The sequence below is a fragment of the Bos grunniens genome, chromosome 5 (assembly GCF_055505025.1).
Source record: "Bos grunniens cultivar Pamir isolate PY7600 chromosome 5, Bosgru_T2T1.0, whole genome shotgun sequence".
Lineage (NCBI taxonomy): Eukaryota > Metazoa > Chordata > Mammalia > Artiodactyla > Bovidae > Bos > Bos grunniens.
The window spans coordinates 2,588,101-2,607,948 of NC_141169.1; the positions used below are offsets into that span (position 1 = coordinate 2,588,101).

Consider the following 19,848-nt stretch of genomic DNA (forward strand, 5'->3'; position numbering starts at 1 on the left):
CACCTTGGTTAGTGATGTTGGCAAGTACAGTCACCCAAGGTCAAAACTCCTTTACATTATATTTTGGAACTAACCTACTTTCAAACAAATTGTGGCTTATAAGAAAGTATGTATTTGCTTAAAGTTATCTCTGCTTATACAGTGTTTTCTGATGCATTTATGCAAGTGTTGATTAAACCCTTTGTGTTGCTTGAATACTTATGATCACTGAATTGTTGGTTAAGGAAATCAAGGAAAAATGTTCCAAGACCAAGGCATAGACATTTTTGTGGCTTCAAAATAAAAATAATATGACATTATTTAAGACTAGTTAAGAAGTTTATGATATCCGCAAAGGAAATAGCTTATGGACTTTTTCCAGTTAATTAAAATACTTTAACTACTTTAAATTTTGATTCTTAATATTTAAATATGGGCTTTGAAATGTCTAGAACTACAAAGATTCTAAGTGCTAGAAGATAAATTATATATATATATATATATTTTTTTTTTTTTCCTGAAAAGTAGCATACCTATTTTATGGGTGTGTGTACCATTAATCTGGGGCTTCCCTGTTTGACTGTGTGAGGCAGATGGCAAATGCCTTTGTTGTTCAGTTGTCGGCAATGCTCTTGGTAAGTGCCAATTTGTAGTTGACACATACAAATATAAAATGAATATGTGTCAAAAATTTTATTTAATTCATTAACTAGTGAGGGAACCAGTAAGATGTTACAACTGGTTTAAGAAAGAGTTTAACTTACAGAGGCTTATATTCTCTATTGGAAATCTCTTTGCCAATGAAGAGGATTCATTGGCATTGACTGTGGACAAGATGCTTTTTCATATGATCAGTTTTCTAAATGGGCTAGTCAAAGATAATTAAAGGTCAAGAAGACTTAATAATTGAGCTAGGCCCAACACCAGTTTCTTTTGTTTTTAAAGTTATTTTGAAGTCATTCACAATTTTTCCTAACCTTTATATATGTAATACCTATTATGAACTGAATTGTGTCCCCTCAAATTAATATGATGAAGCCCTAACCCCCAAAGTGACTGTATTTTGAGATAAGGCCTTTAAAAAGGCATTTAAAATTAAGTGTGGTCATACGGGCAGGGCCCTAATCCAATGTGACTAGTGTCCTTATAAAAAGAGGAAGAGATATTAGGTTTTATTGCACATCAAGGAAAGGCCAAGTGAGGACACAGCAAGAAGGTGGCTGTCTACAAGCCAAGGAAAGAGGCCTCAGAAGAAAATAAACCCGCCAAGACCTTGCTCTTGGACTTCGAGCTCCCAGAGCTTTGAGAAAATACATTTCTGTTGTTTAAAGCCACCAGTCTGGTATTTTTTTATGGCAGCTCTAGAAAACTAAGACAGTTTCTAAATCCTATCATAATATAAGTAGGAAAAAACATTTCAAAGGGACTACTGCTTAATTCCCAAATTATTGAATCATGAAAACTTAGAAACTGACTGACCAGATAATTGATACTGCTGCCAAAATCTTGACTCTCTGTGTACCAGTGACAGAGTTATGGAGGAGAAAGAAAGAAAAATATATGGCTTTATTATTAATACTTTGCCATGCAAAGGGGGAGTGCAATAGTCTAACCCCTCAAGAAATGTGCCCCATCCCTGGTGAGTTGTTATTTAGTCACTAATGCCTGTCTTTGTGCTGCGCTCAATATGCCAGCAAATTTGGAAATCTCAGCAGTGGCCATGGGACTGGAAAAGGTCAGTTTTCATTCCAAACCCAAAGAAAGGCAATGCCAAAGATTGCACAAACTACCGCACAATTGCACTCATCTCACACGCTAGTAAAGTAATGCTCAAAATTCTCCAAGCCAGGCTTCAACAGTACATGAACCATGAACTTCCAGATGTTCAAGCTGGATTTAGAAAAGTCAGAGGAACCAGAGATCAAATTGCCAACATCCACTGAATCATCAAAAAAGCAAGAGAGTTTCAGAAAAATATCTATTTCTGCTTTATTGACTATGCCAAAGCCTTTGTGTGGATCACAACAGACTGTGGAAAATTCTTAAAGAGATGGGAATACCATACCACCTGACCTGCCTCCTGAGAAATCTGTATGCAGGTAAGGAAGCAACAGTTAGAATTGGAAATGAAACAATAGACTGGTTCCAAATTGGGAAAAGAGTATGTCAAGGCTGTATATTGTCACCCTACTTATTTAACTTATATGCAGTGTACATCATGAGAAATGCTGGGCTGGATGAAGCACAAGCTGGAATCAAGATTGCAGGGAGAAGTATCAATAACCTCAGATATGCAGATGACACCACCCTTATGGAAGAAAGTGAAGAACTAAAGAGCCTCTTGATGAAAGTGAAAGTGGAGAGTGAAAAAGTTGGCTTAAAGCTCAATATCCAGAAAACTAAGATCATAGCATCCGGTCCCATCACTTCATGGCAAATAGATGGAGAAACAGTGGAAACAGTGGCTGACTTTATTTTTGGGGGTTCCAAAATCACTGCAGATGGTGACTGCAGTCATGAAATGAAAAGATGCTTACTCCTTGGAAGGAAAGGTATGACCAACCTAGACAACATATTAAAAAGCAGAGACATTACTTTGCCAACCAAGGTCCATCTAGTCAAAGCTATGGTTTTTCCAGTAGTCATGTATGGATGTGAGAGTTGGACTATAAAGAAAGCTGAGCACAGAAGAATTGATGCTTTTGAACTGTGGTGTTGGGGAAGACTCTTGAGAGTCCCTTGGACTGCAAGGAGATCCAACCAGTCCATTCTAAAGGAGATCAGTCCTGGGTATTCATTGGAAGGACTGATGTTGAAGCTGAAACTCCAATACTTTGGCCACCTGATGCGAAGAACTCAGTCACTGGAAAAAATCCTGATGCTGGGAAAGATTGAAGGCAGGAAGAGAAGGGGATGACAGAGGATAAGATGGTTGGATGGCTTCACCGACTCAATGGACATGAGTTTGAGGAAGGTCTGGCAGTTGGTGATGGACAGTGAAGCCTGGCATGCTGCGGTTCATGGGGTCACGAAGAGTTGGACACAACTGAACGACAGAACTGAACTGAACCGAGGGGCTAAGCGGAGGATAGGCACCAAGGCCTATGGGTTATATGTCATGAAGCTGAGTTGTTCTTATTTTATAAATAAAACTGAGACTTTATTTTACTTTGGTTTCCAGTCTCTCGTTGGCTGCTATTCACTACCTAGTGAACCTTGAAAGTCCACCTCAGAAACAGGTCTGAAGTGGCCGTACCCCTGAGCAGCTTCAGGCATTACTGTTCTGATAATGTTATCACCACAATCTAAACTCTTCTTATTCTTCTTCAAGACTTCAGGTTCCTTTGGTGCCTGCCTGAAGGCATTAGCATCCTTAGGCCTTTGCCTCTAGGCTCTTTTTGTCTCTCTCTTGTCAAATCCTTTCTTATAAACCAAGAATTTGGAAGTCTTCTAAGGGGATGTTTCTGAGCTTATAACGCTTTTTGCCCTAAAAGTTTCCACTGGTGGGAATTTCAGTAATGCTTAAAAAACCCATCATAATAGGAACGGCAAGGTAAAGAAATCAATGGACACTAAACAACAATTTAACTGGTGAAAACGATAAGAAACAGTCATTTAAAGGTTGTCTGTAAATTATCCTGAGGGTATACAGCAAATGGAGAAGCATGAATTTAAGAAAATCTTCTAAGTCTTGGTATGAACAGCTACAGTCTGGTATTTCAAACATGACCTGCTCCATCACCACACCTGTGTTATGAAAATCTACCAGGAGTGCCTTAATCTGGGCAGGTTTGGCCAAGGAGATTGTTGTTCAGTCGCTAAGTCGTGTCTGACTCTGTGACCCCATGGACTGCCTCACAGCCAGCTCCCCTTTCCTCCACTATCTCCTGGAGGAGATGGATGCTCCTTTTCTCCCCAGCTCCCAGTCTGGGGGTACGGTTTTGTCTCTGGAGGGGCAGACTGCCAGCATTTCTCACCCCTCCTTCCCCAGCAGCCCCAGCTCTATTTCCTCACTCAGGCCACTGACAAGAGGACTAGGTTGCCCTGATGCCATCCAGAAAGTCTATCTGGGGTGTGGAAGACCTTGAATACCAGGGCCTTAACCACGCCCTCCCCAGGAACCCCGTGCAGTAGAAATTCCACACTAGGAGTGGTGAACTGAGAAGTCCAGAGGCTGTCACTGTAAATCTGAATTTGTTTAAATTCCTGTCAGCCAGTTGAAGGCATTACATACAAGTTGAATAAAACAATTTTGTCATGATATAACCCATATTATATGGACCACCTAACTGGGAACTGAGGCAGGAAAAAAAAAACTTTATATAACTAATATCGTTTAAGTCTTCTTTACTTATATATTATGTGTGTGTGTGTTTGTGTGTGTGTGTATGCATTTACTATGCTAAAATTCCAAAATCAAAAACAAATTGATGAAAAAAGTGAATGAAAATAATAAAAACTTTTTAAATCCGTGATCATTCATATCTATAACTACACATTTGTATTTTTAAATAAATTAAAACTTTAGACATTGCACTCAGTGCAGATGAAGAATAAGTGAACAGCTTTGATAAATTTAATACAGTCTGTAGGAAAGTACATGAGAAATGATGAAGGGTTAATTCACTTAATAATCTAATATTTTTTACAGAGGGCATGCTGGTCTCCTGATCTCTGCTGCAGCTCTGTTTACGGAGCACTGCATTCTGAATACTGAAACACAATACTTCCTGTGATTTAAAAATAAAACCATTAGTTCTCTTTGACCCTATTCCAGGATAATTTGGCTAGAAATTAATAACTGTCAACTGGATATATTTTGCTGGCATTAAGGCAAAATGATGCATGATTCTTCCTTCGGGTACTCACATCACACACCACATTTATGTCTGAAGATTAAGTTGTTGGCTAGAGTGGGGAAAAGGATTTTAATTTACAAAATAATTATTGCTTTTTCTGAGGTCACTAATTTGGTTTTCTAGATGCTTTAGATGTTTTAAAGCGCTGCCTCACTTAATAGTTGAAGAACGAGCAAAGGTAGTGATATGGTTTTGGTGATGTTGTAATAAAAGGTTCAGTGTTTTACACTGAACTGAGTTCTCACAAAACATTTAAAAAATTATCTCATGAGTACAATGTAAAGCAATAAAACCAAACAAATCAATGATACATCATGTGTACCTAATGCCGAGGGTACTGGCATTTTCTTGAAGATAAGAAATAGACCCTGTAAGACAAAATTTCTTGTGATTGAAATTGTGCACTTTTTCTCCTCTCAGATAATTTATCCTCATCCCACATCTGGCCAAAGAAACAAATTATTTTTTTCTTTCTTCATACATATTTTCCTGTGCTGTTCATTCTTAGCGACAATAGTCCTGAATCTCTGAAAGCTTTGTAGATATCTCGGACCTCCTTACCTGTTTCGAGAGAAACCTGTATGCAGGTCAAGAAGCAACAGTTAGAACCAGACAAGGAACTAAAACTGGGAAAAAGAGCACAGGCTCAATATTGTCACTCTGCTTATATAACTTAAATGCAGAGTACATTATGGAAAATGCCAGGTCAGATGAATCACAAGCCGGAATCAAGATTGCTGTGAGAAATATCAACAACCTCAGATATGCAGCTAATACCACTCTAATGGCAGAAAGTGAAGAGGAACTAAAGAGCCTTTTGATGAAGGGCAAAGAGGGGAAATCAAAGAGTTGGCTTGAAACTCAACATTCAGAAAATTAAGATCATGGCACCTGGTTCCATCACTTCACGGTAAATAGATGGGGGAAAAGTGGAAACAGTGACAGATTTTCTTTTGGGTGGCTCCAAAATCACTGTGGATGGTGACTGCAGCCGTAAAATTTAAAGATGCTTGCTTCTTGGAAGAAAAGCTATGACAAACCTAGACAGCATATTAAAAAGCAGAGTCATCACTTGGCCAACTCAGATCTAAGTCAAAGCTACGGTTTTTCCAGTGGTCATGTATGTATGTGAGAGTTGAACTGTAAAGAAAGCTCAGTGCTGAAGAATTGATGCTTTCGAATTGTAGTGCTAGAGAAGACTTGAGAGTCTCCCGGACTGCAAGGAGATCAAACCAGTCAATCCTAAAGGAAATCAAACCTGAATTTTCATTGGAAGGACTGATGCTGAAGCTGAAGCTGGAACTCCAATACTTTGGCTACCTGGTGCAAAGAGCTGACTCATTGGAAAAGTCCCTGATGCTGGGAAAGATTGAAGGCAGGAGGAGAAGTGGGTGGTAGAGGATGAGATGGTTGGATGGCATCACTGACTTAATGGATGTGAGTATGAGCAAATTCTGGGCAATAGTGAAGGACAGGGAAGCCTGGTGTGCTGCAGTCCATGGGGTGGCAAAGAGTTGGACATGACTTCGTGACTAAACAACAAAAGAAAAAAAGGTTAGAGCCAACTCTGGTTCCTAAATTCATTGCACATTTTCTCCCATTGTTGGTCAGTCACTAAGTCTTTCTGCCGTGATATTCAACAATTTTTTTGCCCATTCAGTGGCTCTTACCAAGATGTTACAACAATAGTGTAGTCTGAGATCCTGCACCTAGATTCTCAGGACCCATGAAGATTTAGATGATTGGGCTCATGAGGTAGCTTTGTTTTGTGTCTTCAGCAAGAATTAAAAGGACAGATGGAGATGTGCTCGTGGACCAGCAGTGCCTGGAATTCACTTGGATGGTGGCAGTGACACCTGAATTCCCTGGGGGCCTCAGACATGATTGGGGACTGACAATCTGGAGACTAAGCAGCAACCGTTGGACACAGAAGAGAATTGTGGTTGTGCTTGTGTTTCACTTCTGAGTCTTCCACTCCAGTTGCACTTTAGCCAGAAGGAGAAATTTGGATGGGCTACTGATTTAGATGGAAAAATGTGTGGACATTGCTACAAGACAAAGCTAGGTTTGTGTTTCATCTCTGCTGTCATTACTAAATGAAATTAGGCAACTTAGTCAACATGAGTCTCTTTCCTCATTTGTAAAATGTGAATAGGAAAACTTGTTTCTCTCCATTTTCAGGGGAGACGATATAATTAGGCTATATAAGGACTAGATAGTAGGCGCTCAACAAGTATCTGTAGGCTTCATACTTCCCAGAGACCCAGGGAATGTTCTGTGTTTAGTTGCTCAGTCATGCCCAACTCTTTGCGACCCCATGGAGTATGCAGACTGCAAGGCTCCTCTGTCCATAGGGATTCACCAGGCAAGAATACTGGAGTGGGCTGCCATGCTCTCCTCCAGGGGATCTTCCCAACCCAGGGACTGAACCCAGGTCTCCTATATTGCAGGTGGATTCTTTACTGTCCGAACCACCAGGGACATGATCCAGTGAATAAGAACAGTCAAAGAAAGACTGCTTGGTTAGATTTTATACTTGATTTTACGAGACTCTAGTCTGGCAGCTGGGACTCCTGTGTAAACTAAGACATGCCAGTTCTGTAGTGCTTTATAACTTAGCAAGCATTTTCAACCCAGGATTTCATTTGATTCTTCCAAAATCCTTGTGGTAGGAGCATGATTGGCACTTTGTATGTCTTTTGTTTAAATCCCATTTAATGTAGATAAGGGGAATGATGCTGAGAAAGGTCACATAGTTTAAAGTCATAGAATCGTCAGGTAGAAAAGCCAGGAGAAGGGCCACATCTTCTGTCTTCATTAGGGGGTCTCTCCTGGGAGGCGGGGACATGATAGTGCTGTAAGATTCCTGGCATTCAGAGCAACTTGAACCCACAATTCCTACTTCTCTCATTCCTTTATGAAATATGTGCCTTGCATATAAAAAGCCTGCTTTTTAATGGACAATGCAGGATCCATTTTAGTGATATTTTTGTAAGCTTGACAATTTATGTTGATTGATTTGTTGTGTCATGAAACAAATATCGTTTCTATATTTTCAATTACCATTTGCATTTCCTCTAAGGTTTTATACCAGTCTAGTCATCTAATGAATTAAATTTGCATTTATTTCACTTCAGAAAGGTGAGAGAATTTCCTATTATAAACAATTTAACTGAAAAACAGCATAAATTGAATTCTGGCATTTTATTTTAATGGTGTTGGCTATATAAAATAAACAGCAATTTAACTTGATGTTTTTTTTGCATTTTTTTCATTGAAAATATTTTAAAGGAATGTTAGCATTTTTTAAAAATACGATTGCATTAAGAGAATTATTCAGGTGAGCAGTTACAGTTATCTGATTTCATTACACATACCATAAATGATTTCTTTTGGCATGCCTGTTAATATGCACTGCTACCTTAAGAAAAGAAAATAAGAAGAAGATAATGTTTACTGATTAAAAAAACACAAACAATATTGAAAAAAAAAAAGCACTCAAATAAAGGTGTAGGGAAGGTAGTCATAAACCTAGTATCTCTACCGTTTCCCACTCAGAAAATCAGACCTGGTAATGAACTTCAATTGTTCCATTCAACTTTAGCTTGTAGCCATAATGAACCAAATTACTCTATAACCCTCATTAATGCTAAATAGCTCTCTAGCCTTTGGTTTCCTAAATAACTATACACCCACAACTTGGCTAAGGACTTTCCTGAGTGCCTTTAGTAAATGAATGGTAGCATTCTTCAAAGGATTCTCAAAAAGGAAAAATCATTTACTGTATTTGGACAAATACACTGGATGTCTGACAGGCTATGAGAATTCCTTACATCCATCAGTCTCTTATTTGGTCACCAATGTGCAGCATGTCAGTTAGATGGTCTCTGTAGGTGGAAGGAAGCCTTGTTGATCTCTGTAAAAGCCAGAAATTGCTGCTCCATCATCCCCAACTTACTGGCTGATTTTTATGCTGGAAGAACAGTGCCTATACATTTAAAGCAGCAAGATCTCTGCAGATTCAACAGAATGCTAAGTGAAACAGAGATGCTTTCACTGCAGACTATACTGAATCAGATACATGAGAAACATAAAATTTTTAAAAACTTAAGCCTAAATGTCAAATTGCAGAACAGCAACTCAACTTCTTTTACTATGTTTGATGGGAAAATGTTAGAACCAAATATTGGAATAATCATGCAGAAATCCAGAGTCAAATATATTCATTACTCATTTGTCTGCATATTACTAAAATAAACTCTAAAGTAAGCTTTAAACTTACTTTAGAGAATGTGTATATGATAATGAACCATGATTCATTAATCATGGCTCAGTTCATGATTTAGCAATGGCAAAAAAAAAAATAGCCTACTATATCAGTAGTTCTGAATTTTACTTTCATTCATGGACCAATAATGATATTATTGATAGTGATATCAATACCACAATATCAATGGGGCTATTATGTATCTATTCAAATAAATGCCAAAGCATGTTCAAACTACTGCACAATTGCATTAATTTCACATGCTAGTAAAGCAATGCTCAAAATTCTCCAAGCCAGGCTTCAATAGTACGTGAACCATGAACTTCCAGATGTTCAAGCTGGATTTAGAAAAGGCAGAGAAACCAGAGATCAAATTGCCAACATCTGCCAGATCATCAAAAAAGCGAGAGTTCTGGAAAAACATCTATTTCTGCTTTATTGACTATGCCAAAGCCTTTGACTATGTGGATCACAGCAAACTGTGGAAAATTCTGAAAGAGATGGGAATAGCAGACCACCTGACCTGCCTCCTGAGAAATCTGTATGCGGGTCAGGAAGCAACAGTTAGAACTGGACATGGAACAATAGACTGGTTCCAAATTGGGAAAGGAGTATGTCAAGGCTGTATATTGTCACCCTGCTTTTTTAACTTATATGCAGAGTACAAAATGAGAAACGTTGGGCTGGAGGAAGCACAAGCTGGAATCAAGATTGCTATGAGAATTATATCAATTCTCATGTCAATATCAATAACCTCAATAACCTCAGATATGCAGATGACACTACCCTTATGGCAGAAAGTGAAGAGGAACTAAAGAGCCTCTTGATGAAAGTGAAAGAGGAAAGTGAAAAAGCTGGCTTAAAAGTTAACATTCAGAAAACTAAGATCATGGCATCTGGTCCCGTTACCTCATGGCAAGTAAATGGGGAAACAATGGAAACAGTGACAGACTTTATTTTCTTGGGCTCCAAAATCACTGCAGATGGTGACTGCAGTCATGAAATTAAAAGACACTTGCTCCTTGGAAGAAAAGCTATGACCAACCTAGACAGCATATTAAAAAGAAGAGATATTACTTTGCCAACAAAGGTCTGTCTAGTCAAAGCTATGGTTTTTCCAGTAGTCATGTATGGATGTGAGAGTTGGACTATAAAGAAAGTTGAGTGCCAAAGAATTGATGCTTTTGAATTGTGGTGTTGGTGAAGACTGAGAGCCCCTTGGACTGCAAGGAGATCCAACCAGTTAATCCTAAAGAAAATACGGCCTGAATATTCATTGGAAGGACTGATGCTGAAGCTGAAACTCCAATACTTTGGCCACCAGATGAGAAGAACTGACTCAATGGAAAAGACCCTGATGCCGGGAAAGATTGAAGGCAGGAGAAGAAGGGGACAACAGAGGATGAAATGGTTGGATGGCATTGCCCACTCAATGGACATAGTTTGAGCAAGCTCCAGGAGTTGGTGATGGACAAGGAGGCCTGGTGTGCTGCAGTCCATGGGGTTGCAAAGAGTCGGACACGACTGAGTGACTCGGCTGAACTGCTTCAGATAAAGATATTGGTATGAGTTATAGGCAATATGTTGTTGTTCAGTCATTAAGTCATGTCTGACTCTTTGCAACCCCATGGACTACAATACGCCAGGCTTCCCTGTCCTTCACTATCTCCTGAGGTTTGCTCAAATTCACGTTCATTGGGTTGGTGATGCTATCCAACCATCTCATCCTCTCTCAAGGTATAGGAAAAAATGTGAAGTTACTTTCTATATAATCATGATTTTATGTCAGTGAGATATCCCAAGCAAATAATGAAAAATTTTACCAGTTTGGTTTCTGGATCAGGTATAAATTTGGTCAAACAAGTCTTATTAACACACAGGTTTTATAGCTGTATATAATTATGAGTTCTCAACTAAAGAAGTTAGAAGTGCTATCACTTCAATACTATTTTTCTAGAATGAAATATTGAATACAATGGCCTTTCTCAAGCTACAGACTTTTCCTCTCCTCTTACATTTTCATAGTGCTGTTTTTTTTTTTTTTTGTCACTCTCCAGTTTGAATAATTCCCTGGGGTAGTTTCCTAAAGCTGCTGTAATGAATCCAGCTGCTAGCTGGATTGTTCAAGATAACAGGGATTTATCCTCTAGCAGCTCTGGAAGCCAAAAGTCAGAAATCAATGTGTAGGCAGGATTTGTTCCTTCCAGAGGCTCTAAGGGAGCACCATTCCATGCCTGGCCCCAGCTTCTGGTGACTGCTGGCAATCTTCTGTTTCTTATGGTGGTGTATTAATTCCCTTCTCTGGCTCTGTCTTCATATGACCTTCCTGTCTGTGTCTCTGTGTCTCAAATCTCCTTCTCTCTTTTTCTTTTAAGACTCCCATTGTTGGATTTAGGATCTTGGTTGACCTCATTTTGAGCCCCTTAATATGTCTGCAAAGACTCTTTTTCCAAGTGAGGCACAGTCACAGGTACTATGGGCCAGGACTTGAACACATATCTTTGAGAACCATTATTCCACTCACTGGGCTTCTTTGGTGACTGAGCAGTAAAGAATCTGCCTGCGAATGCAGGAGATGCAGGGATCCAATCTATCTTGGAAGATCCCTGGAGAAGGAAATGGCAGCCCACTCCAGTGTTCTTGCCTGGGAAAACCTGTGGATAGAGGAGCCTGGCAGGCTACAGTCCATCGGGCCAAAAAAGAGTCAGATATACTTAGCAACTAAACCACAACAAATTCACTCACTACACTCTCTAATGCTCTAGTTTCATGAGCTGGTTAAAGTCTAGCCCAAATTTTATCAGCAGAGAAGTAAGAGAATCAATCACAATGAAGTGAATTCATCATAAATTCAAATGAATTAAATGTTGATAATGGCATTTGGTTCTGAGGTTACTCCTTCCTAATTTTTTCTTGTTAAAATGTGATAATAATATTAGATGGCAATTGTTTAAAAAACATTGGTTGGGGGGGGGGGTGGTTCACATTTTGGTAAAGACTGTCTTAATGTGATAAAGCTCCTAAACTGATTTCTTATTTTCAGGGAAGGATCTCAGTTGGCTCTACCTGGATTATGTGCCTTGCCCACACTTGAATCCGTCACTGTGACTAAGAGCGAGGTACTGTAATTCACCTACCTTGGGTCACATGGTCAGCAAGGAGGCTCATATGATAGGCCTATTGCTAGCAGGAGGTGTAGACAAAAATAAAAGGTACTGTTAATCCTCTGCTGTTGGGACACTGAGTATTACTAAAGGGCATCACAAGATCACTTTCTTTTGTGCGATACAAATTCATGGGATTCAGTCTCAGGGTCTCTGCTGATAGTTCATTGTTCTTTTGTCCATTTTGATATTGATTTTGTGCCTTCATTCACTGGGGACCTGCTGAGATGTGCTTGATGCTGGGGATATAACAATACGTAGTTTGCAGGCTCTTTCCACAGATACCTTGTGAACAAGAATGATTTTAAACATTTAATTAAAATATAACTACCCTTACTGGGGGATGGGAAAAGTACCATTTGCAGAGATAAAGAAATAACTAACCAAGTTTGGAATAGGTTAAGATTTACAAAGAAAAAGATAACTGTGGAGTGGGCCTTCCAGGCATAGACAATAAATGAGGTGTTAAAAGCCATGGGCGTTTGAAAGGGCAACACGTGTTTGCCCTTCAGGGTGGTTTGGAAAAAGGATGTGTGGTGGGGAGAGTGCAAAATGAAGCTAAAGCTTACAGAGTGGAAGCCTAATGTGCCGTGGATTGCATCTTTTAGCAAGCCTCTTAAATGTCTCTACAGCCTCCAGATTCTCCCTATTTCAATCCTGAAAGTTGTTATCAAGTCATTCTTTTTAAAATTCGCTTTGCTCATTTTCCTGCCGAAAAGCTAGCATAGACATTCATGGCCTGAAACGTATACCTTCATTGTTGTGTTTTACGGTTTATACAAGGGAAGCACTTAAGACAGAGCCTGGCACGTGACAAGAGTCCACTTCATGTTAATTACTCTTGTGCTTGTTATTAGCCTGGCATTCCTGCACTCAGGCTATTCTAATTTTTTCTATCATTTTCTACTCTGTCCAAACCAGGCTTCTCACTGTTCTCCAAATACGCCGTGTTTCTTTCCACCTTTGTTGACCTTCTGTATTATCTTCATGGGTTGAAGTCTTAGCCATATTTCAGACTCTCACTCAAACATCACCCCATTTCCATTAGTCAAAAATTATTTTTCTTTCTTCTCACAGGATTTTGCTTGAACTTAAATAACTACTATGTTGCTGCTGCTAAGTCACTTCAGTCGTGTCCGACTCTGTGCGACCCCATAGACGGCAGCCCACAAGGCTCCCCCGTCCCTGGGATTCTCCAGGCAAGAACACTGGAGTGGGTTGCCATTTCCTTCTCCAATGCATGAAAGTGAAAAGTGAAAGTGAAGTCGCTTAGTTGTATCTGACTCTTAGCGACCCCACGGACTGCAGCCCACCAGGCTCCTCGGTCCATGGGATTTTCCAGGCAAGAGTACTGGAGTGGGGTTCCATTGCCTTCTCCACACTACTATGTTAAAGAACTGCATTTAACATAGAACCTTATATATAGTTATTTATGCATATGGCATTTTCTATATCTGCTTGGCTCTAATTGGTTCCTCTTTTTGATCTGTTTTTCTTCTACCAAGGAATATTACTGTAAATTTTTATGAGGGTCTTTTTAGTTGCCTTTTCTTATTGTGAAAGCCAATTATGGGTAGGTAGGATTGTCTTTAAGAGAGTCATAAAAAAATCTAACAATTTCTGTCTTTTATTTTAAAAACGTATAAATATTATTAATTTTTGCCTGAAATCTTTAACTAATGCACCAAGACAAGAAAATGAAAAGAAGAGCAATGAACATTGCTCCTCCTTATAATATATAATATTGTAACTAGAATTACTTGGAGGAGATATGATTATCTAATTGGAAATATCAATCCAGTTTTTTTGTGAGAATGAACAGAAAAACTATTGGGGTTATTAGAAACTTTAGTAAGGTAATCATGAACAGACAATACTTTTACAATATGCCTATTAAAAAATACATGTGTATATTTGTTTGGGGAGAAGACAATGACATGTAATAGATAACACTAGCAACAGAAATAAAAAATGCTTGAGAGTAATTCCAAGAAATGTTTAGAACTATGAGAAGAAACAAACCCAAAAATTACTGAAGAAGGTGGAAGAAAACAAATAAATGAAAAAATATATCAAATTCCTTGGGATATCTTAATACTGTGAAACAAGCTTATCTCTAAATTTAAGACGAACTAAAATAAAATTTCAGTAGTTTTGTTATTTATTATCATTAGACCTTGAAAATGGTTCTAAGATTCATCTGCAGACTAGAGACTTTGAAAAAGGCCATTCTGGATGGGAATAGTCCTACTCACTATTTAAATATATTACATTGCTGTATCTAGAATAACATAGAAAAGGTTCAGGGGAAGGGGCACAAATTAATAATTTAGAGGAGGAAGTCCAGAAATTGACTCAAGAAATTAAAGCATTTAATATAGTAACCATGCCTTTGTTATGACCAGTGCATTTTCTTGGCAAAACTCTCTTTGCCCTGCTTCGTTCCGTATTCCAAGGCCAAATTTGCCTGTTACTCCAGGTGTTTCTTGACTTCCTACTTTTGCATTCCAGTCCCCTATAATGAGAAGGACATCTTTTCTGGGTGTTCTAAAAGGTCTTGTAGGTCTTCATAGAACCGTTCAACTTCACCTTCTTCAGCATTACTGGTTGGGGCATAGACTTGGATTACTGTGATATTGAATGGTTTGCCTTGGAAACAAACAGAGATCATTCTGTCATTTTTGAGATTGCATCCAAGTACTGCATTTTGGACTCTTCTGTTGACCATGATGGCTATTCCATTTCTTCTAAGGGATTCCTGCCCACAGTAGTAGATATAATGGCCATCTGAGTTAAATTTACCCATTCCAGTCCATTTGAGTTCGCTGATTCCTAGAATGTCGACATTCACTCTTGCCATCTCTTGTTTGACCATTTCCAATTTGCCTTGATTCATGGACCTGACATTCCAGGTTCCTATGCAACATTGCACTTTACAGCATCGGACCTTGCTTCTATCACCAGTCACATCCACAGCTGGGTATTGTGTTTGCTTTGGCTCCATCCCTTCATTCTTTCTGGAGTTATTTCTCCACTGATCTCCAGTAGCATATTGGGCCCCTACTGACCTGGGTAGTTCCTCTTTCAGTATCCTATCATTTTGCCTTTTCATACTGTTCATGGGGTTCTCAAGGCAAGAATACTGAAGTAGTTTGCCATTCCCTTCTCCAGTGGACTACATTCTGTCAGACCTCTCCACCATGACCCGCCCATTTTGGGTTGCCCCACAGGCATGGCTTAGTTTCATTGAGTTAGACAAGGTTGTGGTCCTAGTGTGATTAGATTGACTAGTTTTCTGTGAGTATGGTTTCAGTGTGCCTGCCCTCTGATGCCCTCTTGCAACACCTACCGTCTTACTTGGGTTTCTCTTACCTTGGGTGTGGGGTATCTCTTCACGGCTGCTTCAGCAAGGTGCAGCCACTGCTCCTTACCTTGGATGAGAGGTATCGCCTCACCACTGCCCTTCCTGACCTTCAACGTGGGATAGCTCCTCTAGGCCCTCCTGCGCCCGTGCATGCATGGCTCCTTGGACTTGGGGTTGGTCCTCCTGGAAAAGACAGAGGAACCAGAGATCAAATTGCCAACATCTGCTGGATCATGGAAAAAGCAAGAGAGTTCCAGAAAAACATCTATTTCTGATTTATTGACTATGCCAAAGCCTTTGACTGTGTGGATCACAATAAACTGTGGAAAATTCTGAAAGAGATGGGAATACCAGACCACTTGACCTGCCTCTTGAGAAATTTGTATGCAGGTCAGGAAGCAGCAGTTCGAACTGGACATGGAACAACAGACTGGTTCCAAATAGGAAAAGGAGTACGTCAAGGCCGTATATTGTCACCCTGCTTATTTAACTTATATGCAGAGTACATCATGAGAAACGCTGGGCTGGAAGAAGCACAAGCTGGAATCAAGATTGCCGGGAGAAATATCAATAACCTCAGATATGCAGATGACACCACCCTTATGGCAGAAAGTGTAGAGAAACTAAAAAGCCTCTTGATGAAAGTGAAAGTGGAGAGTGAAAAAGTTTGCTTAAAGCTCAACATTCAGAAAATGAAGATCATGGCATCTGGTCCCATCACTTCATGGCAAATAGATGGGGATACAGTGGAAACAGTGTCAGACTTTATTTTGGGGGGCTCCCAAATCACTGCAGATGGTGACTGCAGCCATGAAATTAAAAGACGCTTACTCCTTGGAAGGAAAGTTATGACCAACCTAGATAGCATATTCAAAAGCAGAGACATTACTTTGCCAACTAAGGTCTGTCTAGTCAAGGCTATGGTTATTCCAGTGGTCATGTATGGATGTGAGAGTTGGACTGTGAAGACGGCTGAGCACCGAAGAATTGATGCTTTTGAACTGTGGTGTTGTTGAAGACTCTTGAGAGTCCCTTGGACTGCAAGGAGATCCAACCAGTCCATTCTGAAGGAGATCAGCCCTGGGATTTCTTTGGAAGGAATGATGCTGAAGCTGAAACTCCAGTACTTTGGCCACCTCATGGGAAGAGTTGACTCATTGGAAAAGACTCTGATGCTGGGAGGGATTGCGGGCAGGAGGAGAAGGGGAAGACAGAGGATGAGATGGCTGGATGGCATCACTGACTCGATGGACGTGAGTCTGAGTGAATTCCGGGAGTTGGTGATGGACATGGAGGCCTGGCGTGCTGCAATTCATGGGGTTGCAAAGAGTCAGACATGACTGAATGAGTGAACTGAACTGAACTGAACTGAACCATGACTTTTACAATGAACAAAGGAAAGGTGGCATTGGGACCACTGGCTAACTTTGGGAAAAAATGAGGTTATAGCACCAGAACACAGTTTGGCTATCTTCTAAATAATTAGTGGTTAAAAAAAAAAAAAAAGTGATGACAACCACTCTATTAGCTCTCACAGTTTATGTGGGTCAGAAATTTGGGAAGGACGCCATTGAGTTGGTCTGGCTCAGGTTCTCTCATGCAGTTGCGGTCAGTGGTACTTGGAGCTGAAAGAGCTCGGTATTGAAGCAACTGGGCTCTGGCTGAGCATCTCCAGTCTCGGGGCCTCTTGATGTGATTCCTCCTTATGCACTACTTTGGGTTTCCTCACAGCACGGAAGTCTCAAGGACCAAGATCGCTTACCTTTCTTAAAATTGAAGTTTAATTGGTGTACAATATTATATAAGTTACTGAGGCACAGTATAATGGTTCACCATTTTTAAAGGTTATATTCAAATTACAGCTATTATGAAATATTGGCTATAGTCTCCATTTATACAATATATCCTTGTAACTAATTTTGTACTTTATAGTTTGTACCTCTGAATCTCATACCCCTCTACTGCCTCTCCCGCCTGCCCAATTCCCACTGGTAATCACTAGTTTGTTCCCTGTATCAGTGAGTCTGCTTCTTTTTTGTTATATTCACTAGTTTGTTATATTTTTTAGATTCCACATGTAAGTAGTATTATATAGTATTTGTGTTTTTATGTCTGACTTATTTTACTCAGCATAATGCCCTTCAAGCCCACTCATGTTGCTGCAAATGGCCAAATGGCAGCAATTTTATTATTTTTCATGGCTGGGTAATATTGTTTGTGTCTCTGTGTGTGTGTATGTGTAACATTTTTATCCATTCATCTGTTGATGGACACTTAGATTGCTTCCTTAAAAATTTCAAATTTTTTGGCATAAAGAATTATTTATTGACATTAAAATTCTATCCATCAGTGTACTCTAAGGGTATTTTCACACTGTGGAAGTTAAGCTGGCATTTTAGTGATTATAGAATTTTAGACTACTATAATGACAGGTAACATAGATTTTTCCTTGCACTGGGAACATATTTTAACCTTAAGGGTTGACATGTAATGGCCACTCCTGGCCACTTACCCCCACTGTTCAAATCATGCTGACATATAAATCAGTGACTGGAGATGCTTTTTAAGAATTGTTGCTGTTGTTCAGTTGCTAAGTCATGTCCAGCTCTTTGTGACCCCGTGAACTACGGCATGCCAGGCTTCTCTGTCCTTCACTGTCTCCCGGAGCTTGCTCAAACTCATGTGCATTGACTCGGTGATGCCATCTAAACCCCTCCTTCTCTATCATCCCCTTCTTCTGCTTTCAGGCTTTCCCAGCATCAGGGTCTTTTCCAATGAGTTGGCTCTTTGCATCAGGTGGCCAAAGTATCAGCTTTAGCATCAGTCCTTTCAATGAATACTCAGGGTTGATGTCCTTTAGGATTTGCTGGTTTTATCTCCTTGCTGTTCAAGGGAGTCTCAAGAGTCTTCTCCAGCACCACAGTTCAGAGACATCAATTTTTCGGCACTTAGCCTTCTTTATTAAGGTCCAACTCTCACATTCATAGATGCGAGTGAATTTTCACATGAGTGGATTTCCCGGTGACTCAAATGGTAAAGAATCCACCTGCAATGCAGAAGTCCCACATTCAATCCCTGAGTCAGGAAGATCCCCTGAGAAGGGAATGGCAACTCACTCCAGTGTTCTTGCCTGGGAAATTCCATGGACATAGGAGCTTGGCGGGCTACAGTCCATGGGGTTGCAGAGTCAGACATGACTGAACAACTAACACTTCACTCATTTTTGTACCTGACTACTGGAAAAACCATAGCTTTTACTATATGGACCTTTACTGGCAAAATGATGTCTCTGCTTTTTAATATGCTGTCTAGTTTATCATAGCTTATTTTCCAAGGAGCAACTGTCTTTTAATTTTGTGGCTGCAGTCACTATCCACAGTGATTTTGGAGCCCAAGAAAATAAAATCTGTCACTGTTTCCACTTTTTCCCCATCTATTTTTTTAATATCCCTGGTTTATTAAGATTAATAATTGGTTACATTGAATTCCTTAAAAATATTTAGGATTGTACTTTAAGTTAAAAAGATGAACATGAATGTTTTCTTGAATATGAAACTATGTAGCATATCAGTTTAAAAACAAAGTAATTATTTTAAATGAGACTGACATTTGTTTTAATTGTGGAATAAAAGAAAAAAATGTTTGGAAGGCTCTAGGTATGAGCATTTCTATTTTCAGTTCACCAGAGCTGTAAAAGTTATTAGACTATGTTCAGACTGCTAACACATTGGCTGAAGTCTTAAGAGAAAGTATTACAGCAAGCAAGACAGGAGTTGAATTGCCTCTGGTGACTGAGAAGTCACTTAGTTATCACAACATAGTTTACCACATTCTGTTGGTTAACACTGAAATATAAGCCCATCAAGATTCAAGGGTAGGGGCCATAGACTCAGTTTCTTGATGGAAGATTGTCAATGTCATTATAAGCAGAGCATGTGGGATGGGAGATATTGTTCCCATCATCTTTGGAAAATACAGTCTGCCACATTCTGTCACATCTTGCTGACAGGAACTTCATGGAATAATCTGGGGAAAGTCTCCCCATCTCTCTACTCTGAGAGCCAGCATCATAAATCTATGATTTTCAGACTTTAGCACATGTCAGAATCACCTAGAGGGTTTCTTAAAACACAGATTTCTAGATCCAACCCCAGAGTTTCCAATTCATTATGTTCCAGAGGTTGGAGGGTGAGAATGTACATTTCTCATAAATTC

General features: G+C 39.6%; 1 protein-coding gene across 1 annotated transcript in view; it reads right to left on the reverse strand.

Moving 5' to 3' along the window:
- LOC147371252 (uncharacterized) overlaps positions 1-19,848 on the reverse strand; it is a 146,187-nt gene that overhangs the window by 52,183 nt on the left and 74,156 nt on the right. The window contains exon 4 of the transcript XR_015163379.1: positions 15,701-15,816. The gene's annotated coding sequence lies outside the window, so the exon portion shown is untranslated. The remainder of the gene's footprint in view (positions 1-15,700; positions 15,817-19,848) is intronic.